Genomic DNA, 17,969 nt, shown 5'->3' with positions numbered 1-17,969 from the left:
GTGGAAACAGCTTTCACGTGTGGCTCAGCTTCATGTAGGCTGTGCATCTGCCATGACTCAGGAGCCTAGAATGGCTGAGCCAGAAAGCTCAAACCTGTCTTTGCTGTATTATTATTTGCAGTCATTTCTGTTAGCTGGGGTGGGTAATCAAGTTTCTGCTGATGTGTAATGCCACGCCATTCATTTCCCTGTTTCTTTTCTGTTTAGTTCAGTGTTCTTGAAAGAAAAAATAGTTATATAGTGAAAATGTATTGAGGGTTTTATACTAAAAGTTTTATGTATATTATCTTCTTTAATTCACATAATGACCAGATGAAGAAACAGAGGTTAGATGATGCCTAAGCTACACTGCTTTCATGCAGCAGACCTGGGCTTCACAGGTCCAGTTCCACAGTCCACACTCAGCCCTGTACTGCTTCCCTAAACAGGGCAGTGGTTGACTTTGGTGGCCTTGAGAGATCAGGTAATCTGGTCTATCCCCAACCCTCTTTCTGTGTGTCACAGAGGGGAGAATCTGTCCCACTTTAGAAACTTTCCTGAGAACACTGTGGCTCTTCCTTTGGTAGCCATTTCAGGGTCTGTGGGGACAGTGGCTTCTCTCTTAGTTCCCTTGTAGTGTCCTCTTGAGGCCAGCTGTCCATCCTCGAGGGTTGTTCTGTTGAGAGTGTGCTCTTGTCCTCAGGTGGATACGCAGACAGTGAGGGTGACATTCCACTGGCACGCAGGTGGGGGGGTCCTCTGCCACTCTCACTGTGGTGCGTGGCATCCAGTGCAACTCTGGCCAGACATCGTCCCTGTTTGCCCTCCAGCCGAGTTGCCTGACCACAGCTGACTCCTTCCTCAAAGGTGTGTATACACCTGGTTCTGGGAGCAGAGGAAGTGGCCTGTGGGCCAACTGAGTCACTTGAGGAGATGAGTGGCCATGTTCAGGATGGCCTGCAGTCCCTGGGTGGATCTGCTGCAGCCACAGCAGCCACTGAAGGATTATCTAAGGAGCCTTGAAGCCTGAGAGCCAAGATACACCCTGGGGGATGCTTCATTCAACAAGCAGTTATTGAGCACCTATTGTGTGCCTCAAGAGGCCACCTGAAAGAGGCGTCAGGCATGACTTGGTGTAGGGCTGCGTCCAGCCCAGAGGGCAGGACCGCCAGTGGCCACCAGGGAGCATCACCACGCTCAGCAGGACCCGAGGCTGGCAGAGAAGCCAGGTTGGCTCTGTTGCTGTTTATCTGAGCTGCTTCCATGACAACCAGGAGATAAATACCTGAGGTCAAGCAAATCCTGGAGCAAGATTAGGGTGTCTGCACAGGGTGGGGCCTGTACTGTGATTTGGAGACCCTTAAGTGACCAGAATCTTCTGGGTGGCCTATTCAGTATGTTTAATTAGTTTGTTAATTAATTAATGTCCCACTCTATTCCAGCAAGGATTCAAAGTTGACTCCATTTAGCAGTTATCTTAGAGGGAAGAAAAGTATCCTAAGCTTGCTCTGAGTCAAATGTTGGGGTTTAGACCCCACGTGGGTCATTAACCAGCTCAGCTCCATGCTCCCAGGGCTGGCTCCTTGGGAAGCATGGCCTTTGCTGCCAAAGCTGGTTTGCAGCGTTTCTGTGATCACCTCCTGGTTCCTTTGCAACAAGTGGCCCCAACGTCTTCCTGCCTTGAAGCAAACCACGTGACTTAAGAGAAGCAAATCTGACCTCAATTACCAGGTGCAAATATCAGTCACTGGGAGTAACCAGGAGGCCAGTGTCCCTGGTCGTTTCAGCCTCTGGCGTTAAACATTAAGAGTGCACTGTTCAGAGTGTGATAAAGGCTGTCTCTCACAGTTTATGATTTCCAGTAAACCAAAGGACTTCAAGGAAGGGCCAGGGAGAGGTGAGAGACTCCAGTCCTGGCCCTCCACTGAGCTGGCAGAGCAATTTCTGTAGGAGCAGAGGCCGCAGCTTCTCAAGGCTGTTCTAAAGCAGAGCCAGAGAACCACGCTGCCAAGCCACGTGAGGCAGGGCCAGCTTCTGCACCCAGCCAGGCAGCTACGTGTACTCTCAAGGTGGCGATATGGAAAAGGAAGATTTCTGTTCTCAGTGTGCTGGACACTACACTTGCTTCCTGATGGGTGCCAAGCCAGCTAGTAGCCCTGAGCACATTCCTCTGTCAGTCTGGGCAATGGGCATCTGGAGCTGCTCTCCCAGAAAGCTGGAGGAGCATTTCCAGCATCTGGAGGCTGCAGATACGTGGGCCAAGATTCCTCAGCATCTGGTCACAAGGAAGCTGTGGGTAGGCAACATACCCCACCTTGGCCTAGGAAGGGAACTGAGGTGCCCCTCTCACCCTCCAATGCCATGAGGGAGACCCTTCTCAGTTTCTCTGGAGCACCTAAACCAAGAGCAAAGAGAGAAGGCAAACAGCAAATTAAATCAGAATGCAGTTAACAGTAGCATGCATTCATTTAACAAACATTTAATGAACACTCCACTGTATAGCACACACTTCGTCAGATGCTGGGCGTACAACTGTGGACAAGGTTCCTGCTCACATGGAGCTTACGGTCTAGTGCTGGAGATAGAAAATAGTTAAACAAACACATAAGTAAAATGGCAACACAGTGAGTGCTGTGTAGCAAATTAAAATAACTGATGTGTTATCAAGCAACTGAATGACTACTTTGGATCAGGTGGTCAGAGATAGCCCCTGAGGAAGAGGCATTTAAGAGGATTCCTGAGAAAGAAGAAGACCGAGGAAAGAGCAGGTGAGCAGTCATAAGGTTACCAGTCCTGACTGCTATTGGAGCAGGAGAGCCAGGGTGACAAGAGGAGAGGAAGAATGTTCTAGAACATATGTTCTTGATGAACATATGTTCATCAAGTTTGGTTAACTTGATGCTTTGGGATTTGTGACACTTCTTTTCTATTTTCTGAATTATTCCCTAAACATTCATTCAGTAAAACTTTATTGAGTGTCCTTTGCGTGCCAGGCACTCTGCTGAATTGTGGTAAAACCAACATGAATATGTCAAGGTCCCTCAAGAGGTTTTCAGTCTGTTGGGAGAGTTAGGCCAGGGAACCAAGACTGTGGTAGTGCTGTGGTGAGACAAAGAGGGTTCGTGGGAGCGTACAGAGGGCTTCCCAATCCCTTTGGGTGTTGAGCGGAGGAGACAAGTTCAGTAAGGCTCCCTGGAGGCAGTGACACCTGAGGGGTCTTGGAGGATGAGGTGAAGTTAGCCAGGTGAACAATACAGAGTGTATGTTCCAGGCGGAGAGAGTGGCTTGTGCAAAGGCCTGGAGGGGAAGAGTCAGCACATGTGAGAAGGATGCTGGAGCAGAACAGATAGCCAACAATGCTCTGCTCTGGAGCCTATACCAGACACTCAAGAATAGCTTGTAGGCTTCCCTGGTGGCGCAGTGGTTGAGGGTCCGCCTGCCGATGCGGGGGACACGGGTTCATGCCCCGGTCCGGGAGGATCCCACATGCTGCGGAGCGGCTGGGCCCGTGAGCCATGGCCGCTGAGCCTGCGCGTCTGGAGCCTGTGCTCTGCAACGGGAGAGGCCACGACAGTGAGAGGCCCGCGTACCGCAAAAAAAAAAAAAAAAAAAAAAAGAGAATAGCTTGTAGAGTTAAGAGAGATTCCTAAGGAGCCAAGTCAGGAACAGGCAAAGACTTGAGGAAAGGATGCTGGGGTTCATGAGCTCAGACCGCTCTCTGGGCCTCCCTACCCACTAGGAGTCATCCCATGGGAGGACCAACTCACTCCAGGCAGACATTTCCCGAATCAGAATATAAGATTCACCTGAAGCAGGCACACATATGGGAGCGTGCAAGTATTTGAACATCCACACGAACAAATTTAACTACTTGGTTTTTGGAGGAAAGGGGGCACTGAGATAAAACTTATTAATGGATGTTTAGTGGCCGGTTTTCATGCTTGGTTTGTGACACTCCAAGCAAAGGAACAGAGGTTCTTTTTAGTTCTGAAACTGCTGATTCAGTTTGCATGAGGATATTACTTTTTAAGGAACTTTCAAAAACACCTAAAATTTAATTGTAGCCATAGTTGAGTTAGAGAATCCCTGGGTGCAGAATTTTCTCCACCTTCCAGTGTTTATAGAATCTGACATCACTTGGGGTTGGAGGGAGACTCTGGGGAGAAAGGCTAGGAGCCACTCAGCAGGTGGAAGGGCCTTACCCTGGGACTCTATCTGTGGGCAGCTGTATGGAGGTTGTTATTAAGACTGTCAGTTTCTGAGTGTCATCTTGATGGCTTGTCTGGCCAGCCCTTCAAGATCTTAGCAGGAGAAGCCTGTAAGAAGGCTGCTTTACATTTATTTATTAGTAAAGTTGACCCTTTAAAAAAGTTTTACATTTGTATTTCTTTTGAGAATTCTGTTCACATGTATGTTAGAAATTGCTAGTTGTTTCCAATATCCATTCCCCCCTCTTTCTTAGTAATAAACCCAATTTTTAGCTGAGCCCTTTGCCATCCAACTGAAAGGCTATGTTTCCCAGGTTCCCTTGCAGCTATGTATGGCCATGTGACTGATCTCTGGCCAATGAGATGTAATGGTCATGTGGGACTTCTAATAAGTCTCCTTAAAAGGAGAGGGGTGTGCCCTTCTATCCACCCTCCCTTTCTCCATCCTACTTCCTTAAATGAGGGCACAATGACTAGAGCTCTAGCAACCAACATGGACCATGAGAGCTGTGCCCTATGGATGGGGCAGAATGAGCTGGAAGAAACCTAAGTCTCTAATGACTCCTGGAGTTACTATACCAACCCTGAACTGACTGTGAACTTTTTTTTCTTTTTTTTTAATGTGTGAGAGAGAAATAAAATTCCATCTTGTTTAAGCCACTGTTGTTTTCCATTATATGTAATTGAACCAAATTGTAATTAATACAAAATACTCTGTTTTCTTCTGAACCATTTTTTTCGTTACTGATCTGTGTTTTGTTTTGTTTTGTTTTGAAGGATATTTCCTCTCTGTAAATATTGTGAATATTTTTCCAGTTTTTGCTTGCCTTTTGATTTTGTTTGTGAGTTCTGTTTTTAAAGAATAGGTGTTTATTTTTAATGTTGTAATATTGACAGACTTTTAAAATGCTATTTGCTTTTGTATTTAAAGTCCTTCTCCATTCAGATCAGGTAACATTCACCAGTGTTTTTTCTAGGTTTTTTTTTTTTTTGTTAACAGTTTCCCTGTTTATATTTAGCATTTTCACCCATTGGTGAGTGCTGTTGGTGAGTTTTGACTCTTTCTTAGGTCATAAGTTTCTAGCCCCAGCTACTCTCCTAGCTGTGGGACAGGAGCCAGCATCACTTCTCGTTTACACCACCTGGCCTGGCCTGAGCCTCCACACTCAGGCCAGCACACTCAGCACACATCCCGTCTCCCTCTCCTTCCCCCACTCACCCCTCCTGTATGGGTGATCTACCTACTACCCAGGATAGCACTCTGGGCTTCTTCTGGAACTTCTGTCTTTGCCACCCTGTGTTCAGCTCTATTCCAGGTCATCTCTGATTCCTGTTTACTTAGACCAGGCCATTGACAGACATCCCAAATATCCTAGGAGCTTTTTGTTATATTTTTCTCTGAATAGGAAATATGAAGAATTTTTATATATTTTTTCCAGGTGAACATAGAGCTTTTTAAATTAAAATCTTGTTTTCTTTTAAGAGGAATGAACTATGTTTATCACCTTAAAAATTGGTAAGTACAGAAAAACACCAAACTAAATAAAAATAAAAGCCTGAATCTCTCTATTACTAGTACTTTGTAAAAACATAAAAAGTAAAAAAAGCCCTCCACTCCAAGAAATAACCTTTATCAACAGTTGACGTTATCTCCTTCTAGACTTATTTATACAAGCACATGTAGAAGATATGTATATGCACCATTTTGCTTGTGAAAACTGGATCTTGCAGTATATTTGTTCAGCAACTAGCTTTTTACAAACAGCAATATAATGTGTACATCTTTCTAAGACAGTACAAAGAGACCTGCTACATTCTTTTTAAAGGCTGTATGGTATTATTCCATTGTGTGGATGTACCATTTTTTATCTTCCTTCCTACAGATGAATATGGAGTTTTCTGATGTCATCCTAATATATATGAGGCTACTGTAAACATCCTCATCCTTATACTTTCATGCATTTGTGCTACCGTTTCTGTAAGATTTCTAAAATTGGGATTGTTGAGTTAAAGAGTATATACATAGAAAATTATAGATGCTGCCAGTTTCTTCTTGTCAAAATCTTGTTCCAGTAAATGCACTGTCCTTTTAAATGGTCCTTTTGCCACCATTTTCCCTCCCCACTGGTTCATTCCTTACTCTGTTGCTAGATAATGTTTATAAAATTCAGATCTGATCATGGCTTCCCCTGTTTAAAAGATCTCAACGGCTCCTCCTTGCCAACAAGACAGAGCCCAGACACTGAGCATTCATCCAGGATCCTTCTCAGTCAGTTTGGGTCCTCTGGGAAGAGGACACCAAGATGGAATTTGAAGTGCAGGAGATTTACTTGGGGGCTGGAGGGTAATACCTATGAAAGATAAAAGGAAGGGAGCAGGCGTAGATAGGGAGAAGGCAGCCTTCCGAGGGCAATCCAGCAATGGAGGTCTACCTCCTGGGAAAGGAGAGGGGGGAAGGAAGGAGGATTGGGTAGGAAGATCCTCTGACTGTGATACAGCTTTGAGAACATCTCAGTCAGCTCAATGGGAAGCTTCAACATAAAGATTGCCCATTAGAGGAGTCCCACTTTGAGCAGAAATGGACAAGCCCTACCACCCCTGCCATAATCTGCCACTGGTTGGGAGCTTCCTAGGAGGCAGTGGGGCCTTGACTTAAATGGTAAGTATAGAAGATGCTGAAGCTGCAGGCTGGTCCTCTGAATGGCCCTTATCCATGGCTATCATAAACCGCAGCCTACCTTTTATTTCCTCTTTCCCTGATCCCAGACCCCATGCTCTGGCGCCACTGGCCTGACTACATGCCGTACCCCACATGACCAACTGTCCATACCACCCCTCCCAATCGTAACCTTTGCTCACTCAGTTCTTTCTGCTTGGAATGCCACTCCTTCCCAGCTGTACCCATCAAAATCCTAATATGTTTTTAAAGCCCAACTTAAATGTCACCTCTCTAGATCACCTTCCCTGATCCCACCATGCAGAATTAATTGTTTCTTGCACCTGTGGTGCTATGTGTAGATTAGTACTTCCCAGGTTGAATTATTCTTAGCTGCTCTTTTCTCAGATTCTTGTCCCTTCAAACTTTAAAACCTAGCACAGTGTAGGTACACAGTAAATGTTGACTGAACTGTTTTCCTGCTCCTCTCAAAACACCTAGAGGTTGCAGAGCTCCAACTCCTGGAATGGTAGGAAGCACACATTCAATGGTCAATAAATGTTTGTTCAGTTGTCCAGGACCTCATGTTGGGCTAGGCAAAGTGAGCTGAAGGGTGCTGGGGAGAGGTTGTTTACTGTTGTTAGGGTTCACCTAGTTTGGTACCAAGTCAGAGTTTTAAGACTAGAGCATGTCTTTCTCTGTTTATATTTTCCTCCATGATTTGGAAAGACCCCAAAGAATTTTTTTTAAGTCATTTTATTGCCTCAACAGATGGGAACTTTTGGGGGGCTTCCCTTTTTCAAACACATTTTTATGTGTTGGGATTTTGCATTTCTTCATCAGTCATTCTCCTTACGGGTGTAAGAAGAGCCATGAAGATACCTGGCATGAGATCTCCAGGTCAGATCCAGTCATTTTCTAACTGGGTGTTTATAGAGTGGAGAGAATTGGGAGGGATAGAAATATTTTTCCTCTTCCTCTTTCCCACGCCCACCAGTTAAAGAACTTCCCTGGGAGGGGACCTGTGAGAAGTGGCTGAGGGTTTCCAGGGTAGGCATAGTAGGGCTGACGTCGGGGCTTGGTGGGGATAAGGGTGGGTGGAGAGAACAGAGAGGAAGAACTGCTGACCCAGACTCTTCACCCTCCTTCAGATGTCCCTTGGCCACTGTCCCTCAGCTGAAGGAGATTAGGGCTGGGGTGGCCACACGCTCCCTTCTCTCCTCAACCTCTCCAAGCTGTTGGGCCCTCAGGAGAAACACTAGGGTTTTCTCATCAAGGCATGAGGGCCCTGTGCCTCTGCCTTCTCTCCCATGGTGTTCAGTGCAAGTGGAAGCAGGGACGTTCTCAGCTGAGGCCTTAACTGCTGGTGCTTGTTTGGCAGTAGTTAGGAATACTCAGAGGCTTTGTGTTATCAAGAAGCCCGCTCAAGGCCGAGGTTCTTATCTGTGTGTCCACAGGCTCATCTTTGTGGGCTGTGAACCCACCCTCTCCCCTCAGGTATATTAAATTGTGCATTTGGTGGAGGCATAGCTCTCATCAGATTCTTTTTTACCAGAAAAGTCTGTGATCCAAACCACTGCTTTAACCCAAAGAAGAAGAGCCTTTCTAATTTAAAAAAAAAAAAAAAGAGGATGTTTTCCTACAAAAGCTGGGTTCTAGTTGGATTGCCAGCACTGAGTAATGGAGATCCCAGGGTGATTCTAGAAAGAAACCCAGATCATTACCTTCACGCTGTGATTGTCCCCCAGGAACTTTGCATTCCCCCGTAATCAGAGTTTGTGGTTTAGGGACCATATGGATTTGGTTGGTACAGATCCAGAGAGCTGAACCCCTGAGAGTTGCACCAAGTGGTCTGACATCCACCTCCAAGAAGGACAACCCAGAGACAGAGCAGACCCTGCAGGTGTGTGGAGGCGGAGAAGGGGACCATGCTGACTCTGGTGGGCATGGAATGTCTACGAGAATAGAATATTCCCAGGCTTTTAGATGAATTCCAGCATAGCCATGCTAAAACCCCCTAAAAACCTGAGTTCTGGGCAGATTCTGGTCTCCATTTCAGGGAGACAGTTCTGATGTTATAAAAGCACCGAACTTTAATGTGACGGCCTCTCCAATTTTGACAACCCCTCTACTTTTATTTTTTAAGTCCTGGCCACAGTTGTAAATAGGGAACCATATCTGCTGAGACTTCCCAAGAATTACATAAACAGTTTGGATGGTTATCTTTTTTTTAAACAACAGTTTCTGAAAACACTGAAGAAAATCCCACTTACTTAACAGTGTGATGCCCGAGCCAGCCCTGGGAGTCCCTGGGAGGCTTGCAGAATCACTTCCTCCTGACTGCCCTGGCTTGGTCATGAAGCTCACTGATGAAATGGAGGAGGAAGAGCCCGGTGCAGGGGGAGGGAGGAGGAGGCCTCAGATTGTTCCTCTGCAGTGTGGCTGCCGTGTGGGGATGCAGCAGACATAGCTTTTCCTGGGGCTTGGCACTCTGGGGAGGGAGCATGTGCTTCAGACACACTCTTCCCATTTGAGGCCTGGTATGATTGTAGAAACAGGGTTCCTGGGCCCCTATGTCACAGTGAGAATCTTCCCTTCTTTCTAAGGTCTTAGCAGCCTCAGTGGCCTTGAAGGTTTCTTGAACCTGAGGGGCTGGGCTTCATCTGAGAAATGCCTGTGTCTCTTCTGACACATCCTAGTCACCAACTCCCATCTCTACTCCATTAGACTTCGAAAAGCCATATAGACAGACAAACTGACCTTCTGCACCAGTGGGAGTGGCTGAAAGGTTAGCAAGAAGGCCTCCTGCTTCAGTGTCATCCTCCCCACCTCAGGTTTCAGCTGTACTTCAATTTTGCCATTAGAGAGATGTTTTCAGTTAAGCATTCTCCTTCCCCAGGTGTTATTTTAGAAGTGCAGTTAGCTGAAGATGCATAAGTCATTAGTGTAAATTAACTTTATTTTAAATAGAGGGTTTGGTCCAGTGGTTCTTAGCATTTTTGAGGTCACTCACCCCTTTCAGAATCTAAGGAAACAGATGGACTCTTTCCTCAGGAAAACGCACAAATATCCAGAATTTTGTATACCATTTGTGGATTTCAAGGGCCCCTTTGACCCTACCCTGGAGTTCTGAGTTCCCACAAGAGGATGGTAAATGGGAAAAGGTAGTGGTTAGGGGTAGGGAAGCGGGACAAACAAGGAACGTGGGTGCTGCTACAGACCACTTTGTGGTTTTCCCCAAGACCAGTCGTACAAACATATCAGAAACAAATATCTGTCACCTGGCTGTGGTCACTGCCCTGACCCAGAGAGAAGGTATGCTTCTATGGGTAGCGATGCTGGGGACCCTGTGCACTATATCTCTGAGCTCCCAAGACCATGTGCGGCATATCTCCATGAAGCTGGATAAGGAGAAAACTGCCCCGGGTACGCTGGGGCTGCCTTTCTGCTGGAGGAGGCAGAAGGCAGCTTGTGTCTGTCTGGTGGGCCGGGGTCCCCTTGGCAAGGTGGCAGGGGCCACCAGCCGGCCACCACCCCCCAGCAGAAGAGGCGGGGGCTTGGTTACTCTAGACTGCATACTTGCCACAACCCTGAGTCTGAGATTTCTTTTATTTCCTTTGGGGAAGTCAATTTTATGAGGCAGCTTGTGATTCCCTGGGTATTGTTCTGTTCAGACTGGGGGAAACATGGGGAAAGTTTTTGGACCTAGACTTTATCTGAAAGCCTCACAGGGGATTTTGGAAGTGATGCAGCATAGTGAAACAAGCATAGCGATCATTTGTAGTCCCATGCTTGTTCTGTGAAGCTCCTTCTGTTTGTGGTGACTCAAGGAGGGGAGAATTTCCCCATCTTGAGCCAGTTGGACAAGTGTCAACACTGCTGTCTTTGCAGGCTCTGGTACAGAGGAGGAGAAGCAGGGCCTGGACTAGGGGGAGCCCCCAGGGTTTGGGGAGCTAGACCCAGGTTAACACACATGAAATGGGGTGGTCCTTCTCTTGAGCCAGTCAGCCAGGGTCCCCCTGTCCCCTCACAGCCATCCTCAGACCTGGCACAGCACCCTATCCAAACTGCGCACCAACACCTGCTTGTTGAACCGATCGGAGGCTCACCTGTCACCCACATCACGTCATAGAGCAAAGCCCGGGCTTTGCACGTCACACTCAAGTGGGCACACCCTCATGGTCAGATGCAGTCTTTCTCCCACTTACTGCTTTTTATTTTTATTGCATTTTTAAAAGATTTTTTTGATTTTAAAGGCTTTATTGAATTTGTTACAATATTGCTTCTGTTTTTATGTTTTGATTTTTTGGCCACGAGGCATGTGGGATCTTAGTTCCCCGACCAGGGATCAAACCCGCACCCCCTGCATTGAAAGGTGAAGTCTTAACCACTGGACCGCCAGGGAAGTCCCTGTATTTTTAAATATTAGTTGTTTTTTTTTTTTATTTCTATGTTCACTGGATTTCTTGACATTAAAATAAAGATTTCTTAAACAAGATACAAAAAGCACTAGTCATAGATGAAAAGATAGAGAAATTGAACTTTCATGGTCTTTTGTTCATCAAAAGATACCATTAAAAGGATGAAAAGGTAAGCCACAGACTGATACTTTCAGTGACATACCCGAGAGAGGACTTGTATCCAGGGTATATGAGGAACTCCTATAGGTCAATAAGAAAAAGACAGGCAAAATCAGCAAAAGTCTTGAACAAGAACATCTTTAAAGTGGATATCTAAATAGCCAGTAAGCAAATTAAAACTTATAACACTTATAACACTTACATATCCACCCCAAAGGACCAAGACCTAAAAGATTGAGAAACCACATGTTGGCAAATCCTCATATATTGCTGGTAGGAGTGTAAATTTGAGTGTTTGGGAATTTGGAAAACTGTTTAGCAGTATCTACTAAAGCTGAGATTATACCCATTCCATAAACTACCAATTCCACTCCTAAGTATATACTCAAGAGGACTGAGTGCATATATCCACCAATGCTTGTAGTGTTCTTATTCATCGTAGACCCAACTGGAAACAGCCCAAATGCCCATCAACAACAGAATGGATAAATAAATTGTATCATATCCATACAATGGAATACACCACAGCAATTTAAAAAAGAACAAACTATGCTGACATATAGCAACACAGATGAATCTCAGACATGTTGAGTAAAAGAAGCTGGACACCAAAAAAGTACATATTATATGAACCTGTTCTCCTGGAGGATAGGACCACACCTTTTATTTCTGAAACTCCGGAGCCCTGCCACATATAGCAGGTGCTCAATAGATGTTTGTTGACAGAGTGAGTGAAGTAAGACGTGGCCTTTACTCCTGAAGGTGTTTTTCAGAGTAATGTTTATGTGTGCGTTAGGGTGAAATCAGTCTGGGAGGCAGTTAGCAAATGCTCACAGCTTGCTGTAAAATGAAGCAGAAAATACACAGTAAAAAAAGAAGCAGAAACGAATCCCTTTTACCTTAATGGGGATGGGGATGGCAAAAGGGCTGTGGGATTCAGAAAGAGAGATTCACAGGTGCTCAGGGGATAGGAGGGCTTCCTGAGAGGGATAATATTGAGCTGAACTTTGAAAAGTGGTTGAAATGACAACAAGCAGGAAAGGCCTGAGAAGGGCAACCCAGGCTTAGGGAATGGCATAACCAGTTGGTTCTCAGACTTTAGTGTGTGTCAGAATTATCTGGAGGACCTGTGAAAACACAAGCAGCAGCGCCCCACCCAGAGATTCTGGTTCAGTAGCTCTAGGGTGGGACCTGAGAATTTGCATTTCTAGCAAGTGTCAGGTGATGCTGATGCTGATGCTGCTGGTCTGGGAACCACACTTTGGGACCCACTGGTTTAAGTCACAGCTGGCTGGTCCAGGCAATTGCATCTCACTTGAGCCACACTGTTAGGTAAGTGAAGTGCAAGATGGGAGGGGGGTGTGGGCAGGTGGAGTGGGCCATGGCCTGGAGGCCTTTGGCTGCTGAGAAATTTAGACCTAATCCTATAGACTTAATTTAGGGCCACATGTTTAGACATGTGTAATATCTGGTTTCCAGGATGTCCCAGTGTAGGGTCTAGGTACCCTCAGCCTGAGGCTTAAGGCTATAACAGATGTGCAGGTGATAAATGCATACTGAGTTTGGCCTTATAGAGACAAGCCCTGCATACAGCACACCTGCAGAGGGCAATACAGTTTGCACTGATGGACAAACAAGGATTGAAGAAAGGCATTATTTTAAATATGCAACATCAGAATTATTTGTAGCCATGCAACACATACATGCTGTGGGGATGGCACGTGGAAAAAGAACCTGCCCATCTGACCATTCAGACAGAAGCAGCACTTTTACTTTCAATAAAGATATAATTGCTCTGAATATTTCTTTCGCATGGCCCACAGCCCTCCAGATTCCCAAGGACAAGGATGTTACACCACACACCCAGTCTGTTTCTATCGCCAGGGAGACACAGAGAGCCAGGAGATTTTCCCCAAATGGTATTTCTTTGGCTAAGGAAAGGAGAATTAGTCACCTGGGTGGGATTTGAGGAGGGAGGCACATGCGGTGAATGGCCAGATGAAGAGTCCCTGCCCTTCCCTGGGGCCATTCTTGTCAGGACACTGGACTAGCAGGACTGCCCTTTCTGGGATGACCCAGGCACATAGAGCAGATGCCATCTGTCATCCTATACACTGGCTTCCAGTTATACCTCCAATAAACTACACTTACTGAATACCATCTCTCTGTGAAGTAATCTACTGGGTGTGGTCGAGACTCAGATGAATCAGCCACAGACCTGCCCTCCATAAACGTATAATTTAATAAGGGGGAGGAGAGACAGAGGTCATTCTTGGTCATTAAAAACCCTCCTACCTGGTCCCTTGTTTACTCCCTCCACATGCCTGGTTTAGGTCTAGCTCCTTCCTCTCCCTTACACCCCATTGTTGGAGGCTGGGGGTCTCATTCAGTAGGATCCTGGGGTCACAGAGATGAGTAAATCAAGATGCTTGTGGTCTGATACGGAACTCTTCCTGCCCCATAGCTGAAGATAGGCCAGCCCTGAACAGGTGCCCTACAGCTCCCACCCCTGCTGCTGGGTCTATGACCATCAACTCTGGGCTAAGGAAACCTAAGTCCCCTTGCTGGCTGGGTTCTACATTGAAAGATGGTGCCTGGGGGCCCCACCTTTGCATCAGCCTGTCCCAGAGCAGCAAAACCATAGGCCTCTGGGGGTTGCAGCTGTTACATGCATGATGATCCACAGGAAGATGAGAGGGGGCTCAGGTGACTGCTGGTGCCCTGACAACTCTCCAACTCCCCGAGGAACTTATTCCTCAGTCAGGCTGAGTTCTGCCTGACTTTTCCCTTGGGGACATGGTAACTGGCTTGCTTCCTCCTCACCCCCACTCCTATTTGCAAGAGAGTCACCTAAAAGAGGGTAGGGGCCCAAAAATCAGAAGCAGGTTTAGATCTTGCTCTGCCACTCCCTGTTTGTTTAGGGCAAGGCACCTAACCTTTCTCCAACCTCAGTTTCCTCATCTGTAGAATGAGAATAAGGACCTTGCTTACTTTGTAGTGTTGTTCAGAGACCAGAGGATACAGACAAAATTCTTGTCCTTAAACTGCCCTGAAGTCTAACGGGGTAGTTGGAAAAGCACACACACAGTGTGATGTGTACCACACCAGAGGCATGTTTGGGGTGCAGTAGTGAGCAGAATAAAGGCAAACAATTCTAACAAGGGGAAACTGCGGAGCTTCATGTCAGTGCCAGGGTCAGGGCATGGTGGAAGCAACTCTCCAGGGCTTTGGCCTCTAGTGTTTCTTTGAATATCGGACACTGTCAAGTATTTTACCGGTGTTTTATTTTTTAATTCACAACAAGCCTGTGAGAAGGTATTCTCATTCCCATTTTACAGATAAGCAAACAGAGGCTCAGAAAGGCTCATGCATTGACCTGGCATAGTATTTACTGAGCACCTACTATGTGCTAAATGTTGCAGATAAAACAGTAAACAAAAGATATGCAAGTCCCTCCCTCATGGAGCTTGCATTCCACAGGAAAAGTCACTTGCCCAAGGTGAGGCTGGAATGTGCCAGAGCTGGGATTCAAACCCAGGTCTAGTGACCTCCTGGGCTTGTGCTTTTCCCACTCACCCCAGAACTCACTGTCCCTGAGGACATTCTTCACATGGGGAGGCATAAAATGTTCCTGCCAGCCCCTCTGGGGAATTCAAGGATTCAGGAGCAAGGCTGGATCAGGGATAAGAGAGGAGCTGCTATTTCTGTAGAACCCTCTATTTCACAGTCACTCCCCAGTATCCCTGCCCCAAAGAAATATTGACTGCCTAACCACTCAGATATTTACCCCAGGGAGGGATGGAGGGATGAGCTTCCCCAAGGGGATTTCAAGAGAGGATAGGGGTAGCTGTCTGTGCTCAGGTCAGACAGTGACACCCTCTTCCTGGCTCAGGTGGGGAATCCCTTTGAATTTCACTTGGCTTTTGGGAGGGTCTATTGTTTTCCTACTCCTCAGGCCCTCCAGGGAGCAAAACTCAGGACTGGGGTATGTCAGAGGATTAAATCAGACTCTGGCATCTGAGTGAACTCTGGGCCTCTTGGGTTCATGGGCCAGCTCTGCCCTCAGCCTCAGGCTGCCTCTAGATGCCCTGAGACCTGTGGCACTCCCACTGGGCAGTGACATTTTCTTTTAACCCAAGGAAACAATCAGAGATTTGCAAGCCTCCCCGACTAAAGAAAAAAGATACATATAGGATTATTCATTATAGTATTTACTCATAGTAGCAGTCACTTGGAAACAATCTAAATGGCCAATGTTTGGGAATTAAATAAAATATGGTAAAAGTATACCTTCAGTAAAATACTATGTAGCCATTAAAAATCATCATGTAGAAGAAAATTATATGATGAATGCTTATAATAGATTTAGTCAGAATTCATGACTAAAACAATGTACACAAAACAGAATGTACAACGTGATCCCATCTTTTAAACATTTGTCTATATGTGCATAGAAATATGTCTAGAAAGATGCACACCAAATGTGAATAGTAGCTGTCTCTGGGTAGTGGAATTGTAAGTAACTTCTGTTTTCAATATTTTCCAAATCTTTCAGTGAAAAATTCATGTATTTTCTAATCATGGAGAAAATCCCCACAATATATATTAGAGAGAGAAGAGAATATCTCTTTTTGGGCCTATACTTAGCTGGCCCCAGGCCCTATCCTACCTTGAGAGATTTGCAAGCTCAAGAGCAGTGTGGGATGGAGGACAGCTTGAGGGGAATTAGCTGGGCACCATCCTCCAGGTCTCATCTGAAATGTCATCTCCCAGAGAGGCCATCTGACCACACACCCTGGCTGAAGGAGGCCCCTCCCACGTTCTCTCTCCCTCTTTCACCCCATTTTATTGTCTTCATTGCACTTACCTACGTCTGCAGTGACCTGCCTGCTCATCTATTGCTAGGTGATTATTCCTCTTCTTCACCAGAAAGCAGACTCCATGAGAGCAGGAACCCAGCCTGTCTTGTTCCCTCTGACTTCCCATCAGGAGAAGAGACCCAAGTGAGATCTTGGTTTATATGAGGCCTGTTCAGCAGTCCTCTGAAGTTGTGGGCATTGATCCTAAGGCTACTGGTGACCTTGAGAAAATGGGAATAACTTCTTGGGAGTCTAGAGACAAGCTGATTACTATCTCCTGGGGCCAGAACTGGTTGAAGCTCAGCAACGTAGGGGAGCTGGTCCAGCTTGGTAGAAACAGCTGCCAGATGGTTACATGTGTTGTGGAAGTGCCAACTTTGTGCTTCACAGTTTATAAATGAGAGAAGTGAAGCTAGAAGCAGTTTATCTGATCGTCCCTTTCCCCTTTGCTTCCGGAGCTCCTACGGCTGCCAGCCCACTCTGTCCTCTAGCTCACGACTTGAGCTCCTCTCTTTTGAACCTGTTCCAGTCGGGTTCTCATCCCAGCCATTCTACTGAATCTGCCCTTGGCCAAGATCACCTATGACTCCAAGACAGTAAATCCAGTTATTAACTCTCTGTCCTCATATGACTTGACCTATCACAGTGAACTGCTCCATCTCCTTGAAACCCTTTCTCCTGGTTTCCTTCCTATTGTACTTGCTACTCCTTCTTAGTCTCCTTTGCTGAGCAATTGAATGGGGGCTCAGTCCTCATGGACTGAGGGCAGCTTCTCTATTGACAGTCCCCCCCTTGGTGATCTCCTCTAATATCATGGCTTTATAAGAGCTACATGCTGAGCGCTCGCAAATCTTCATTTCCAGCCTGGACCTCTCCCCTGAACTCCAGACTCATATATCCACCTGCCTCCAGGCCTCTCCACTTGAGTGTCTAAAAGTCATCTTATACTTAACATGTCCAAAATTGAGTTCCTTATCTCCCCGCCAAACATGCTCCATCATCCGGCTTCTGCATTCAAATATTTTCCTCCAGAGCAGTTAACTCTTCTGACTACTATTTAATTAATTAATTTATTTGGTTGATTGGTTGGTGGGTTGTTGGTCTCCCCCAATAGACATCAAGTTCCACAAGGGCAGGTTTTTTGTCTGTTTTGTCTACTACTGTATCCCCAGAGCCCAAGAACAGTGCCTGGCATGTGGTAGGTACTCAGTAAATATTTGATGGATGGACATATCAATAAAAATGTATGACAGGGACTTCCCTGGTGGTCCAGTGGTTAAGACTCTGCGCTTCCACTGTAGGGGGCACAGGTTCGATCCCTGGTCGGGGAATTAAGATCCCACATGCTGCATGGTGCGGCCAAAAAAAAAAAAAATGTATGACAGAACCATTTACTGTTTATACAAGGCCTTGAGACAAGGGGAAAGAGCATTGGGTTTCTGCCAGCATAGGAGCATTAACAAGCCAAGTGAGAAGGAACTGCCCCAAGCGGGAGAAGGCCCCTGTGTGGACGTCAGGGGCCTGTTTCTGCCTTGGCCAGCATGCAGCCAACTCACACTTCAGTGGCTTGTGAAGAACTTGCCACTGGTGAGCACTCATCACTCAGCTTCCATTCAGGTTGGCTTTGCCCCAAGGCTCCCCCTCAGTGCTCTGCGCAATCGCTTACTTTCCTTTTTCCCTCCAGATG

The sequence above is a fragment of the Phocoena sinus genome, chromosome 3 (genome assembly GCF_008692025.1).
Source record: "Phocoena sinus isolate mPhoSin1 chromosome 3, mPhoSin1.pri, whole genome shotgun sequence".
Lineage (NCBI taxonomy): Eukaryota > Metazoa > Chordata > Mammalia > Artiodactyla > Phocoenidae > Phocoena > Phocoena sinus.
This window is presented reverse-complemented; position numbering follows the sequence as displayed.